Genomic DNA, 16,441 nt, shown 5'->3' with positions numbered 1-16,441 from the left:
AAACAGCAGTGCCCGTTCATGGAGCCATTCTCTGAGGTTATTTATGAACGCAGGACTCTGTTTTTGGCAGAAGAAAGTAGCATATCACTAATGGCTTTTACTCCAGTTATTCAGCCATCTGCAAACTCTCCCGCCGTCTTGGCAGCCCTGTGCGCCCATTCTTCTTGTTTGTTCAGGTCTCGGTCCGTTTCCTTTTCCTCCTTTTTCCAGTTCCTATAGTTGGAACAGTAAGTCTGGTTTTCAGTTCTAGAAAAATCCTAGCAGATGTTTCAACAAAAACCAGGGCAGAGACAGTGGGTTTGCTGAGTGTTACCTTAGCATGTGAGATTGGGAATGTTGACCAAGGGCTGAGACTCTCGGGAGTAAAGACCGCCAGAGATTCCATTCTCCCACACATGGTGTCTGGCTGGAAAATCAGAGTCCCTGATTCCACCAAGCACAGGTGACTCTCAGTAGGCACTGCCTGGAGGGGAGACTTGACTCCTGTTATGCTTTGTGTCTGGATGTACCCCTGAAGCCTCATGCAGTCATGGAGTGAACTTCTAGAGTTTTTGATTGACTCATGGTCCAATGGGATTATGGGTGTGAGTGCTACACTCATGGTCCAGTGGGATTATGGTGTGAATGCTACACCCACCCTGCTGCACTGGGTAGAGCAGGATGGGTAGTCTTCATACAATACAAGGGAGGGAAAGAGGCTTTCTTTCTGCTGCTCCTCCCTTTGCTCTTGTTGCTTTGCTGTCTTCCACCATGAACTGTTGCCCTCTGCCATGTGCCACTCTGCCTTGGAGCCAGCCAAGTACGGACTGAAACCTCCACAAACTGTGAGCTAAATAAACTTTTCCTTCTTTAATTCTGGGCATCAGGTATTTTGTCTAAGCAACAAGAGAAGAGTAACCAAGACAGCTCCCTTCCACTCAAGTCATAAAGGTCAGACAACTCAGCTTCCTTTTCACTACCAGAAGGATGATGCTGAATAGCAGACACTGGAGCTCCTGCAAGATGCTTGCTGTGTAGAAAGCTCCAGAAGGCTCTGGTCCCACATGGTAGATCCCAGGGGGAGCTGGTCCTAGAGTTCATATCCTTCCTCTCTTGATTCTCCCAGGAGCTTTGCTGTTCTGGGAGAGCCCCTGTGTCCCCCGCCTCTCGGCTCTTACCAATAGAATTCCTTGAAATTGAGAACTTCTAGCTCTGCAGGTGCTGCTGGCAGTGCAGAGAGCACAGTGGGTGCATTTCAGTTTTTCCTGTGTCTTGGGGCATCTGGAAAGGGGAAAGGACAAAGGCACAAGGATGCAGGGCAGGCATACTTCCATCCTGATTCCTGGTGGTGTGGCCTCAGGCATAGTATCAGAGCTCTCTGAGTTCTGTTTTCTCAGTATCCCAGGAGCTCATGCTGACAGCTCTTGCCTGGGCCGGTGGCAGAGGTGGGTTTTCACCCTGGGAGGTAGGCAGTGCCCCTGGAATACAGGTTATTCATAGCATGGGAGCAGCCTCCCTTCCAGCCACTTTGCCTGGCAATACTCACTGATTCATTCTCAAGTGTTGCTCAAACAATTCCAGTTAGATACTGATCGGTATCAGTTCCTGAAAATAGAAGTCAGTAGTGACTAGTTATTCACTTGATTCCCCTTGGCTGATGTCAGCTCTGGGCCTGGCCCATAGGCTGGACTGATGTTATCTAGACCACAGAGACATCACAAACTCCACTTGGAGCTGCCCCAGAGGCTGCACGGGAAAGTTCAGACCAAGTGGGCTTGAGCAGCCAGCAGGAAGGCAAGTATTTTGGTTACTTTCTCCTCACTGGGACGTGATACCTGACACCAGCAACTTAAAGGAGAAGAGGTTTATTTTGGCTCATGCTTTAGAATGTTGAGACCTTGCATGGTTGGCCAGCTCCAGGCAGAAGCAGCATGGTGGAAAGGCTGGGTGGAGGGGAGTTGCTAACCTCATAGTAAGCAGGAAGCAGAGAGCAAAGGAAGGAGCTGGAAAGGGAGGAAAACCCTCCCGGGTCATGTCCCCAGTGATTGCCTAGGTCTCACCAGGCCCTGCCTCCTAATAGCAGACTTAGCTTTCAAAAGTCCCATCTCAGTGCATGAGGTTTTGAAGGGACATCCAGATCCAAACACAGCAGGCAAAACTTTTAAGGAGAAAAGTGAAGGATCATCACCTGCTTCAGTGAGCTGACATGGACTCTCTAAGGCAGGAGATGGCAAATTTTGACCCTAAGCCAAATGGGCTTCCTACCTGATTTTGTAAATGAAGTTTTATTGGAACACAGTCACTTTCATCCATTCATGTGATGTCTATGGCTTTTTCCATGCTATGTTTGCAGAGCTGTGATGGCAACAGAAATTATGTGGTTGGCAAAACTGAAAATATTACCCATCTGCCCCTTTGGAAAATATTTGTCAACCCTGACGTATTCTCTTCTCTCTCTCTGGTGCAAGACTCTCAACTCACCATCCAAAGCTGTCTTTGGATGTAAAGGAGGCATCCTCCAAGTCATTGGTGTGAGCCATCAGTGTACAAGGTGTGATCTAACAGTATTTAAGTAAAACATATTTATTACAAGAAAAGACACTTAGCCATTAATCCCCCTCTGACACTCCCTCTCACTTCAAACACATTTGTCCCATTGTCCTTGCCACTTTCTGTGGCAGTTCTGGAAGTCCTCTTTCCTGAGGGTCTTCTGTTGCATTGTAGTGGCTGCCTTGACGTCCTGAATTGATTTAAAACATTTCCCTTTCATGATTATTTTGACTTTGGGGAAGGGCCAGAAGCCACATGCTGCCAGATTCAGTGGATGAAGGTGGAAAAGACACACTGTGATGTTTTAATCTGACAGAAATTGCCTAAACATTTTGAATGGTTTGAGGTCATAGAGGCAGAGCCCACGGCACAACTAAAGGTACTCAAGAAAAAGGACTTCCAAAGCTGCTGCAGAAAGTGGCAAGAACAATGGAATGAATGTGTTTAAAGGGAGGGAAAATATTTTAAGAGGGCTTAATGGCAGTGTGTCTTTTACCATAAAAAATTCTTTCTAAATTTACACATTCACCATATTGTATGATCACACTGTCAACACTGAGAGGCTCAGAGATGTGCATTCCAGCCGGTCCTCATGCCCTGAGTTGTGAACCATGTAGTTTCTTTTATTGAATTCTATTCTAAGGGAAAAAACCACGGGTTAGAGGGAGACTTGACTCTTCATCTGACTCTACTCATGCACTAGCCTCACCTTTGAAAAGGCATGCCCCCTCGCACACACCCTGCAGGTACGAGGCCATGTAAGGGACTGATGGGGGGGAAGGCCTGAGAAACAGCAGAGCAGCACAAGAGGGGCTGCAACTCCCAGGGTTGTTTTCAGCTTGTGTATTGTGGAAACCTTGCCTCAGGATCTGACCTCTCCTTTATAAAATGAGCTTCACTTGCCTTCTAATCCCAGCCCCACTGGGTCTGTTTTCATTGAAAATGGGAAGTTTTTAAATCTCGGGCTTATTTCTTTTTGCATTTGGTTTGGTTTTTTAAATCTTGCATTAAATATTGTATATCTTCAGGGTGGAGTTTTCAACGAGCCACTGATTTTGTTTCCAAGGCAAGCACCTCACTGGCTTCACCCCAGGCCTCAATGGGGGGGGGAGCAGTCAGAGAAGACAAGGAAAAGAGCACAGTGTCTTGGAGACCATGTGAAAAGGAACACAATGGACAAGGTTGATAGAACAAGGTGAGCATCAGAAACATGATGTCAAGGGAAGGAAGCCAGACACCAGACACAAGGGGTCAGACACCACGTAAGCCCATTTTATGAAATGTCCCAAAGCAAATCTGGATTGTGTAGAGGCAGAACCTAGATTTCTGGCTGCCAGGGGTAGAGGGGTAATGACTGCAAAGGAGCAGGACGATCCTTTGGGGGATGGGAAGCTGTTCTGGAGTTAGGCAGTAGTCATGGCCGCACGACAATGACTGTACTAAAACCCAAGGAATCATCCACCCCAATAGGCCCACTTTATGGTGCATAATTCATAGCTCCCAAGCAGCTTTTTAAAAAGGAATGAAGGTGTCATAAAGTGAAGATTGAGAATTAAGCACTGAATGAATAAATAAAGGAGTGAATAACTTAAAAATAGGCTTTGTCCCCAGACAAAAGAATGTGGTAGAATGCAGAGCAGAAAGAAAAAAATCCAGGAGGCTCAGGTGGGAGCTCCTCATCAAGCCAGGAGAGCGCAGGTGACACAGCCTCACTCAAAACCCCACGGGGATGATCTGTAGAGTGTTCTGGAACAGGAACCAGGGAAATGCATCACCAGACTTAGAAGTGAGCATCGTGGGTTTTTGTGCCTGGCCTTTGGACAGTAGTCTCATTCTGCAAATCTGTCCTAAGGAGAGAATTGGGGTGATGGAGGTGTGTGTGCCCAAGGTGCTTATTTATTGCACAGCCCTTTGTTATACTGGAAAAAGGGAGCAACCTGCCTGGCCCCCAGGGATGGGATACCCTGAAGCAGCCATTAAGGATCATGCTACTGCTGAGGAAAACCATGTTGGGGTAGACACTGGAAAGTGCAGAATAGCACGGTGTAAGCAAGGCTTGAAGACACCACATGACATTACGTGTGCAGGGGGAGGGCCAGGCAGCACCGTGGAAGCAGAGCTGTCTAAGAACCGTGAGCTTCTTTACTGATTTGCTCTATGTCAGGACTGTGTGCAATAAGACGGTCTCATACGTGTCTTCTCTCTACGGATACAAAGTGTGGAAGTTATGTATCTTTTATTTTACAGCTGTATAGATGAGGAAAGTAAAACTCAGGTTTAAGAAAATGTGTACGGGCTCGTGCGGTTTGCAAGTGGTGGAACCTAAGCTTTGCTAGTTCTTGGTGCTTGTAACTATTATTGTCTATTGTTGTCTTTCTTACAAACATTGTGAAAATTAAAAAGGGTTAGACAAGACGTGAGCTCTGCCCTTATAACAAAAGGCAACACTCAGTAGAGTCAGGCTGCCTTCTTTGTTTCTCCCCTGCCTCCTTGCCCTGGCCCAAGCCAGAAGAGCATCTGCCCCACCTTGGAAGTCTGTGTGCTTGCAGGTGTCCCCTCCGAACTCCCCTGTGGAAGAGTGGTCACAAAGTCACAGAAGGACCGTGGGCTTCCTGCACAGGCGGTCTAGAAGAGCCGGGCTTGTTGACAGTGGCCCCACTTAGCTGGCTGTGGCCCTCCTGTCAGAGCACCCACTCAGCTCCCGTCCTTGCCACAGGAGCCTGGGCCCTGGCATTGCTGCCTGAAGAGAGCAAAGGACTCTCAGCTGCTTTGGGACACAGTGTGACCCTGACAATTGGAGCTTGTGCAGCTGGGCTGGGGAGACGGAGCGGGCCATGGGTGAGGGGCTCCAAGGTCAAGGGGACCTCAGAAACATAACCCACCCGGCTGGGAGGAAGATCTAGGATCTTCAACCTGAAGGTGACAGCCAGGCCAGAGGGGACAGGAGAGTATTCTAAGCTGCTGAGCATAGGGTTCAAAGTAATCCACGGATCTCTCATGTTTCCCCGTCTTAGCACCTGAGAAAGTTAGCTCATCACTTAGTTCATTCTTTCCTTCAAACATGCAAAGTGGCTCGCCCCATCTTTCTTCTGTTCATTCCTTTACATACCATATCGATTTCCTTCCATCTTTTTCCAGCTAATTAAATAATTTTAAATGTTTCTTTGGGCACCTACTACATTCCAGGCTGTAACCCAGTGCTGGGGGAGGGTGGGAATAGACACCCAAGGTTTGAACGGTGGGAGCTGACTGAAAGGAAGATGTACAGAGGATGGGGCAGGGGTGAGGGAACATTTGGGGGACAGAAAGCTCCCCTGTGACCCTGAGGAGCCATCATGGCAAAAGGCACAAGAGGGGCGGAGTGCAGGAGTCCACTGGGGACTATAGCTGGGGAGACAAAGCTACTGTCAGAGCTGTCTGGCTGCGGTGAGGAGGGGCCAGAAAAGGCATCTCCCTCCTCCTCTCCGCGCTCCTGTCCTCCTGTCAGGCTGTAGGCCAGCTGCAAAGTAGTCCATGGCCACAGCGCCATCCTCAGGTCAGCCACCCAGGGCCAGGTCAGGCCAAAGCAGGCAGACACTGGACTCTGTTGGGAAGCCAGGACAGTGACCAGCACCAACCCTGCCGAGTCTCCCTGGGTTCCAGCAGAGGAGATGGGGAAACTCACAAGGAGTTAACATCCCTCCGGGCCTGGCTACCACTCCAAGAGTACATCAGGGCAGAGGGAAGAGTAGTGGGACAGCCACAGGTGTGAGGACAGAGTCTGGGCTGTAGAGCTGGACAGAAACAGAGGATGTGACCCTGGATTGGAGGGGGTGGTTACTGAAGGGTCCTGAACAGAGAAAGGACTTGACCTGACCTGCAGGGTGAGGAGCACAGTGGGCAGACAGCAGGTGGAGTGGTGATGTCATTTCCCAGGAAGGGGCCGGGGGTGGTGCTGTGGACACGAGTGTGAAATACTTGCTGTATTTCAGCTGGGTACTGCATGGGAGGAACCCTGGCCTTAGACAGAAGACTGTCCTCAAGTTCTAGCTCTATCTGGAACTGACCCAGTGGCTGCTTCAGCCTCATTTGGTCCCGTAAAGTCTGAGGTTCCTTCACATGATGATGGCACATGGGCTGGCTGGAAAGGTGGGACACAAGTCTAGGCTGGTCAGGCAAATGCAGGGTCATCAGGAAACAGACTGCACCAGAGCTCTGGGCTGGCAGACTTTCCATGAGCGGCTGCAGAGAGGACCCAGTGAGCAGGTGGGGTTCACAAAGGAGAATGGGGAAGGCCCAGGGAGCCAGGGCAGCACAGGGCCATGCGAAGGAGGGAGTGGCAGGGGACAAGAGGGGATCAAATGAGCCCTGAGATTGGCCTGCTAAATGGGGGAGAAGGAAGTGAGATGTGAGGTCTCCCAGGAACCCTGCAGATAGATGTCTGCCTGCTCCGGCAGCCTCACCCACCTGCACTGGCCACGCCGCCTCCAGGGAAGGTGTTTTCCCTCTGTGCTGGGCCTCTGCCCGCTCCGGGTAGCCCTCCATTCACTTCACAGAGCAGCTGCTGATGTCTGTGTGGTCCCGCACACACGCCAGCCTCACTGCACCTCAGTTCCCCTGACAACAGCACCTTCCTTTCGACTGCAGGGCAGGGCAGGGACTCACCTCTGACCCCAGAAGTGTACGAGGGCTGAGCCACCCTCAGGATCCTCATCCCACCTTCCCCTCACAGCAGGAGGTACACACTGTTCTCCTATCAGACCATCCTCCACACATACCCATCCCCTAAGCCCCTCTCTTCTCTCTGTGCCCCACCCGGGCCTGCTCCAAGCAGGTGCTCTATATTCCTGTACTGGATGGAGCCAGGCACCCTCCCCACTCAGGCCCTTCCATGGTTGGTACCTCCAGGGTTTCACTGGGCACTTAGTCAAGGAAAACCCAAGATGATCGGGTCTGGACCATAAAGCTTTGACATCTTGACCGTGTGCTGAGTTCCCCTGGAAAAAAAGAGTTGTGCAGATGAGCTCAGGCCACCAAAGGCTGCTTCCAGGTTCCTACCAGGCAGCTCCCATCAGCAGGACAGAAAGAAGGAAGAAGAGAAAGGCAGGAAAAGGGCCTGGGAAGGAAGGGAAGAAGGGGAGGAGGAGGATGAAAAGGTATAGAGAGGAAGAGAGGGAGGAGAAAGAGGCCAGAAGGTAGAGAGGGAGGAGGAGCTTTGGATGGGGTGGCTTGGCTCAGCAGGGAGGTAGGAGATGTTCCCCAGAAGGAGATAACCTGGGAAGACCTGAAGGACCTGAACAAGGCAGGGTTGCAGGGTGCTAGGATGGGTTTTCTGGGCAGGAGAAAGAGCAGGTCCAAAGGCCCTGGGACTGAGAGGTGCAGGTGCTGGGAGAGAGAAGGAAGGTAGGAAAGGGTGTGGATGACGAGAGAGGGAGTAGGGAGTGAAAGGATAAGAGGCAGGCATGGCCTTATCATCAAGTTCCTAGTGACCCCTAAAGTCTTGCCACTGGTTGGCAGCAGAGCTAGAATTTGAACCCAGGTTCAGGGGTGGGAGCTCATTCTCGTGGTGTCACCCACACTGATGAGCTAGGGCCATGGGGACAGCAAGCAGGTGAGACCCAGGAAAGCTACTAGGGCTTTAGGCAGGGTAGGGACTGACTTCAGCTATAGGGATATGTGGCAGGAAGCTATGGCTGCTGTCCAGGTGAGGGAAGATTTGTCTGCCCCAGACACACTGGAGAGAGGAAGTGATGAGCTCCAATGGCTTGGATCCACAGAGGGAGGAAAGCAAGGGCACCAAAGGGTCGTAGCTGTGCACCTAAAACAATGGAACAGTTCAAGGTAGGGAGAGACTCAAGACAGAAAGGGCAGGAGACTGACAGCTGGATTGTCGACTTGATTGGCCTGGGAACCTGCAGGGATTAGTGACTTCTGTGTGTCCTGATGGGTCATAGAGGCATGGTGTTGAGTGTATGCCAGAAAGGGGAAAACTGTACTCGGAAAGATTGTCCTTTCAAAACTGTTCTCTTTGAAGCTGCCTAGCTCTGTAACTGTTCCATGGCTCCATAATTGCCTTCTTGACCCATGTAACCATCACAGCACAGCATAACCTAATTGTGCTAAGCTTTGTAGTCATTAATCTGGTCTTGTGACTGATGGTCATGAATCTAGCTAGCCCTGTAACTGATGATCTCACCCTGCTAGCTATTCAGCAGAACTGCCAGGCTCTCCTGTCCCATCTTTGTGACCCCTGCTTATACTTCATATAAAAATGCTGGCTCACAGACACTCATGGCCTAGCTTTCACTGGAAGTTCTTCCAGCCAGGACCACCAGTATAGAATAAAGCCCCCGACTTCCTTGGGTGTCATTCCTTTCCCAGGCTTAGTTTTGCCACAACATTCTTGGTTCCCTGACAGGGAAGGCTGTGCTGGCTGCTTAGGCAACCAACTGGGGCCTGGCAGCCAGAGTGGGGACTTCTCCAGGCTCCTTGATAAGAAGGCATGCCCTTCAGATATTTCTTGGCATCCCCTCAGAAGCTTGGACCTGAGACCCCTACTCAGCACTAATGCCCCTCATCAGTCCCAAAAGAGGGGGAAAAGATGCAGTCAGGTTGGGTTATTGGATAAGGTAAGACCCCTGGGGGCACCCCAGTGAGTCTATCAATTATGGTCAGTTCAAGTAGAAGAAGAGCCTGATCACCTCTTGTTAGTTCAGGCCACCCTCAAAGGAAAGGGGGGTGGAATGTTTAACCTCTGAGTGCCTGCTGACTGACTGTGTCAGTGTTTGTAATGGATAGTGAAAGCAGAAGACCATTCTGTCTGTGCTCCATGGTGAAAGGTCCCTCTGGAACCTCAGAGCTGTGGCGCTTGAGTGGGTTGGATTTCTGCAGTTCCATAGTCTTGCTGTACAGCTACAAGTCTCTGTAATGGGGGTCTGACCAGGCTTGGGGTTTATATGAGTGTACCGATTGCCAGACAGACACACACCCCTGTGAGAAAAGCAGCCAGAGCTGATGAGCACTTGGTTCCTCCTTTAAGAAGCACCTACCCTTTGTCTACTGCACCATGGTTCAAGGGTACACAACATATACCATAGGGAGATAGAAAGGGTGCAAGCCAGAGTAAACTCGTGGTCCTTGACTGTACGCTGAAAACTTCAAAAGAGGGTTTCCTGATGACTACAGAGTGAAAATGAGACCTCAGAAGCTCCATGCCTTTTGAGAAATTAAATGGCCAAACATTTGCCCCAACTGGCCATCTGAAGGGGCACTTGATGTTGAAATTGTCCATCGAGTCTGGAACAAAGTGACAGAACCTGATGAATGGGCCATTCTGACCAGTTTCCTTATATTGACTCCTGTTTAATTCACCTGGACTCAGTTGCCATAAGGGGTTAAGAACTCTCCCACCTTGGCTCCGCACCTGTGTGCCCACCTGCCCACATGGGACGACTGTCAGCAACTCCTGGCTCTGTTTAATACTGAAAAGCACCACTGCGCTTTAGTTGGGGCCCACGCCTGGTTAAAGTCAAAAGCCCCCACCACTGTGCTTGATCCTGACGCTTGTGTGAACACAGTCTTCCCCGCAGCATGTCCAAACTAGAACTGTAATAGGTGAGAAGGCCATGAGGCCCTAGATCGATACCACACTGCTCTCTTCACAGGGCTCAGAGAAGGAGGCAAAAAGCCAATAAACATGTCTAAAGTTATTGAAGTCCCAATGACTTCAGATTGCTCAGAAGTCTTTGTAAACTGAGAAAGGATAGGAAAAAAGGAGTAATGCTGTGAGGCAGATCGCAAAGCCCAACAGAAAGCTGCTCTTCTAGCTGCAATGTTAGAAGAGCCTGTTCCTGAAGTGTCCCACCAAGGCTAGTCCCACCCTGGTAACCGATATAAGGGGGCCCCTCAAGCCACACAGCCTGAACCTGGCTGCAGATCTTATGCCTTGGCAGCTGACCAATGTGCTCACTGCGAACAGCTTGGACCCTGGAAAGATAAATGCCCCCTCCATCTGTGAGACACAGAGAAACTTGATTACGGGGGCCACCTCAGCCTGCCCCTCCTCTCTCTCTCTTCAGTTACAACCACAAGTAGGACAGACCGGGCTCTATTCATCTGGGCCCCCAGGATCCCATAGTTGTTGCCAGAATCAGGAGGAAACCTATGCCTTTTATGGTGGACAGTGGGGCTGAACATTCAGTTGTGACTCAGCCTGTTGCTCCCTTAATCTCCTGGCAAATCCAAGTCATTGGTATCACGGGAGCACCCCACTGAAAAGAAATCCTGTCAAAGCAGGTCCTGAGAGATTGGCGGACACTTTACCTAACATGGATTCTTGTACACGCCTGAGTGCCTGATACCTCTCCTGGGATGTGACCTCCTTTCCAAGTTGGGAGCAGCTATTTCTTTTGCTCAAAACCAGCCAGCGCCCCCTGACACTCGGGTCTACTATCCCAGATCTGATATTGATTCTGACTGTACCCCAAGAGGAAAAACTGGAGCTTACGTCAGCCTGAAATGCCTGATAATCAAAACCCTGGTTTTGAGAGACTTGTTCCCAGTAGTGTGGGCAGAGGGCTCACCCCCTGGGGCTTGCTATCAACCACGCCCCTTTGGTGATCAAGCTCTCGCCCAACGCAACCCCCAGTTGTTGTTAAGCAGCACCCACTGTCACGAGAGCCTCAGCTTGGCCTCCAGCCCCGCATCTCTCACCTGAAGCGGTTTGGAATCCTCATAGACTGTCAGTCACCTTGGAATAGTCCTCTCCTCCCGGTGACAAAGCCCAGTGGGCACTAACGACCAGCGCAGGACCTCTGTGTCACCAACTCAGCCACCACAGTTCTGCACTTGACAGTTCCCAACCCTTTTACCCTCCTGATGATGCCTGGCTCACCTGTCTGGATTTAAAAGATGCTCTCTTCTGTCTATGTATCACATCTGTCAGCCAGCCCATATTCACCTTTGAATGAGAGGACCCGGGGATGGGACGAAAAGGCCAACTTACCTGGACTCATTTACCACAAGGTCCCAAGAACTTCCCCACACTATCTGGGAAAGCACTAACTGCTAGCCTGGCCCAGTTTCCACATGCAGACTTTAATTACACCCTCACGCGGTGTCTCCACAATATGATTTGCAGTTCAAGTAAATCAGACTGCTGAAAGGAAACACAGACCCTGCTCTGCCACCTACTGGCCACAGACTATAAAGCCTCCCGGAAGAAGGCTCAAATATGTAGACAGAAAGTGGGTTACTTGGCTTTTGACTTAGAAAAAGGACTCAGGTGCCTGGACCTACAGAGAAAAGAAGTCATTTGCCTCTATGCATTTGGGCTGCTTGTCACCCTACAGGAGCCTGGCCACCCCTAACAATACCCATTTAACCTGTCCTGATGGGGAAAAAACATGCCTGGACAGTACACAAAAAGGCACCTGTGCTCTTGTTATCATTTTATCACGAGTACAAGCCTATAAGGGAAAGGAAGGAATGTGTCCTGGCCCCAGTGGCCTCTCACAGGTTTAAAAGGGCCATACAGGTAATTCCAATCCTGATTGGGATGAGCCTAGCCAGTTTGGTCAGGCTTGGAATAACTACTCTAGTCACTAGGAAAGTGGGACTAAATCAATTAGCTGAGGCCAGTGATCAGGAACTCCAAGGTTTATGTAATACAACGTCATTGTTACAGGACCAAATAGACTCTCTTGCTGAAGTTGTCCTCCATAATAGGAGAGGCTTAAATTTAGTCTTTCTACAACAAGAAGGAGTTTGTAATACCCTAGGAGAAACCTGCCATTTCTATGCTACTAAGTCTGAAATAGTCCAAGAAGGTGTGCAACAATTGCTAGAGAGATTAGATAACCAGGCCAGAAAATGAAATCAGAAACAGGGATGGTTCCAAGGTCTATCTGACTTAAGACTATGGCTAGGTCCCCTCTTGGGGCCCCTGACAGCCCTTATGTTAATTCTTCTGATCGGGCCCTGCCTGATTAATTGGATTATTCACTTTGTTTTGAACAGATCAAAAACGTAAATTTCTAAATGGCCCTGGGAGCTACTCCTTCTTTTGCAGCTTTAGATAGAAGCAACACTGAAAAAGATTTTTCTGAGTAACAACAGGAGGGAGAAATGAAAAGGAAAAACTATACTAGGAAAATTGTTCTTTTTAAAACTATGTTCTCTTTGGAGCTGCCTAGTTCCGTAATTGTTTCATGGCTCTGTAATTGCTTTGTTAACCTTTACATGAGAGCATAATCGAACCTAATTATACCAAGCTTTGTGGTCATTACTCTAGTATTGTAATGGGTGGTCATGAATCCAGTCCTGTAACCAATGATCTCACCCTGCTAGCTAATCAGAACTTCCAGGCTGTCCTGTCCTACCTTTGTAACCCCAGCTTATGCCTCATGTAAAAATGCTGGCTCAAAGACACTTGTGGCCCGGCCTTTGTTGGAAGTTATTCCAGCCAGGACCACTGGTGTAAAATAAAGCTGTTCACTTCCTCACGTGTTATTCCTTTCCCAGACTCAGTATTGCCACAACATACTTGGTCTCTGGCCCCTCCTGTCTGGCTGGCACTATTCTTCTGTTCTGCTTCCCAGGCACCGTGAACTGAGAAGTTTTCTCCATCACACCCTTCCACCATGATGTTCCTCCCTTGGAACTAGCCAACCATGGGCTGAATCCTCTGAAATTGTAAGCCAAATAAACCTGTCTTCCTCTAAGTTGTGGGTGTCAGATATAGTGTCTGCGACAGGAAAGCTGATTGATACAAAGACCAAACTTAATTTGGACCTGTTCTGTTTGAGAAACTTCTTACTCAAGAAAGAGCACTGACCAGGTGAATGGTCATGACTCTCAATCCCTAGGGAGAGGTCCTAGCTGGAGGCAGAGACACAGATGCTGCAGTACATGGATGGTTCTAAGCCATAGGCCTAGTAGGGTCACCATGGAGACTGCATGGGTGGAGGAGAAAAGGGAGCTTGGCAATCAGCCTGGGATGGTCACATTAGAGGACTGGTAGGGGAGGAGGTGGAAGAAAACTTTGATGGATGGAAGCCAGGGAAAAGAAGCTTCTCAAAGGACCCAGAATGAGGATGAGTAATCAGCTTTGCAGAGCTGCTGGGTTATAGGGAACTGAAAGTACTTACCCTGGCAGGATGTAGATCATCAGTGTCCTCAGCAAGACCAATTTTAGTAGCACATTGGATCAAAAACCCCATCAGCAGAGGTGTGGGGACATAGAAGATGACCAGTGGGGACACTATGCTCTCTTTAGGATCATTTTTCTATACCAGAAAGGAGAAAAAATGGGATGGTAACAGGAGGCTGTTATGTCAAATGAAGTCTTGTTTGTTTTGAGTTGAAGTCATGCAGTATAAATTAACCACAGTAAAGTGAAGGTTTCACAGGTACTTAGCACATTCAAGTGCTGTACAACTACCACTTACATCTACTTCCCACACCTTGTCTTTCCTTCAAAAGGGTGACTGGTTATACATTAAATCAGTTGCACCCATTTCCTGCTCCATCCAGCCCTAACCAAACACTAATCTCCTTCTACCTCTAGGTTTGTTAGTTCTGGGTATTTAATATGAACCAAATCATACAGGGGATGGGGGTTGTGACAGCTTTCTTGCACTTAATGTCACTGAGGCTCATCCATATTTAGCATATGCCAATATGGCACTACTTCTTATTTCTGAATAATTTCCCATTGTATACACTGACCATATTTCATCATCTCATCCAGTGGTGGTCATTAGGGCTATTTCTACCATTGGGCTATTGTGTGTAATGCTGCCATGAACATCTATGTACAAGCATTTGTTTGAACATCTATTTCCAACTCTCTTGGGTATATACCTACAAGTGGAATGGATGAGTCCTATGGTCTTTCTACGTCTACTTTTTGAGAAATCACCAAATAGTTTTCAACAGGGCCTACATCATTCCATATTCATGATAGTAATGTGTGAGTCTCCCATTTTCTTTGCCAGTATCTCTTAGTTTTCTTTTTTAATGGGTGATACTAAGACATTTTCCCCTATGGCCTGGCAAGAAATTACAGAGGGAGAAATTGTTGATCCTGAAGAGAAACAGGCTCCTTGTTGGAGAGGAACCCTCAAAGTGAGATCTGCAAGTGGGAGAGTCTTCCAAAATAGGAATGTCTGGTGTTGAACTGCTGAAATGAACAAGGAGAAATATCACCAATGTGGAGGCCCTTGAATCTCAGCCTGGTGGCTTGTCCTGTCTTGAGGGTCTGTTCAGAGGGCCACAGGAACAGGAGTTGGGGAAGGAGAAGGGGAACAGCAGTGGGTCTTGTTTCAAACCTCAGTGCTTACTCACAAACATAATGTTTTCGGCAAGTGGTCAAATTTTCCATGAGCATTCTCAGTACCCACAGCAGAAGAACGGAAATAACATTCCAGTGAGCTACTCAAGGCCTCAGTGAGGCTATGCACATGTGCCTGGCATACAGGAAGTGTTAGCAAAATGGAGGTCCCTTCTGTGGGCTCATTCTTTGCATTAGACCTGGGCAGTGGAACCTCACTGACTCAGTGACCCTCTTCCTCCGCCCTACTGGTGGGAGAGTAGAAGATCAGCGTTGGCTGTAAATGAAAGAGAAGCACAACCCAGCACCCACACATCCTCCCATGCCAGCAACATTCCTCATTTGCAACATGTTGCCAGGGAAGAGTGTTCCCATCTTACCATCCTTGGCGGAGAGCACCGGCCACCTCCCTCCGCGTAGAGCCTTGACTCTTCTGGGCTGGCTGAGCTCACTGTCCACCCCGTGGCCATGTTCTCTGCACTGCTGGGATCACACATCTAACACGCTGTGAATCACTGGTACTACTGGTTGCCTGCTCTTCTTCCACCCGTCTCTGTCCCCATTTCTTTCTTCACGTGTTTACCCGCTCTGATCTTGCTCTCTGGATGGTTCCAGTTTGGGACAGATGTGGTGTATCCAACAAAAGCCACACTCTGGCCACAGCTGGAACTGCATTCTAGTTGTTCTCAAATGTCAGCTCCCAGTGGAAGTTTTGGATACCCATTACCTTCCTTTCACCTCGGAGCCATGGACGGACTTTGGCACTGACCCACACCCCACCCAGCTGGGCTGTCAAGCTGCTCTCTTGGTTCTTTAGGGATCTTCTCTTTCCACTCACTCTCCCTGAGTGAACCTACCTAGTCCTGTGGCATTAGTCACCACTTAATTCCTTCCCAGCGCAGATCACTTCTTTTTTCTTTCTTTTTTTTTTGCGGTACCAGGAATCAAACTCATAACCTTGTGCTTGCCCGGCAAGTGCTGTGCCACTGAGCTAAATCCCCAGCCCCCCAGATCACTTCTTGAGCACCACTTTTATTTCCATCTGCTCAAGCGAAACTTATGCTTTTATGACCCACAAACATCTCAAGTTCAACGCTTCTAAACAAAATTCTTCATTTCCTCCCATCCCCAAATTTGTTACTTTTCTGAGGCCTCAATAGCTCAGTGAATGACAGGTGCCATTCATTAGGCACCAAGGGTTGGCCACACATCTCCCAGTGCCTTTGGTGTGCAGTGTCCCTCACCTAGCAACCTGATATGAGACAGAGAAACAGACTTCAGATTTGGTAACTTGCCCTCAGTCATAGCAGCGATGCCAAGATCAGGATGCAGGTTTCTAATTCTGATGGCTTTACACTTACCCCTCTGCTTCTTTTCAAATTCTGGTTCATCTTTAGCCATCTGGAGATCAGGGACCTGTAGGACCACCATGCTGAATAATTCTGGGGTGACATTTGCAGGGTGACATTTACATCACTGGTGTGAATGGCAGATTCTGGCATTACTCAGTAACAGCAATTTGAATAAATTAGCATAAGAATGAATCACAGGGGGTGGTCGGGTGGTTGTCATTTGCTTCCTGGTTTTTTTTTTTTTTTTTTT

The sequence above is a fragment of the Chinchilla lanigera genome, unplaced genomic scaffold (assembly GCF_000276665.1).
Source record: "Chinchilla lanigera isolate Chin_1 unplaced genomic scaffold, ChiLan1.0 scaffold00113, whole genome shotgun sequence".
Classification (NCBI taxonomy): domain Eukaryota; kingdom Metazoa; phylum Chordata; class Mammalia; order Rodentia; family Chinchillidae; genus Chinchilla; species Chinchilla lanigera.
The sequence above is the reverse complement of the archived record's forward strand: the minus strand, read 5'-3'. Positions refer to the sequence as shown.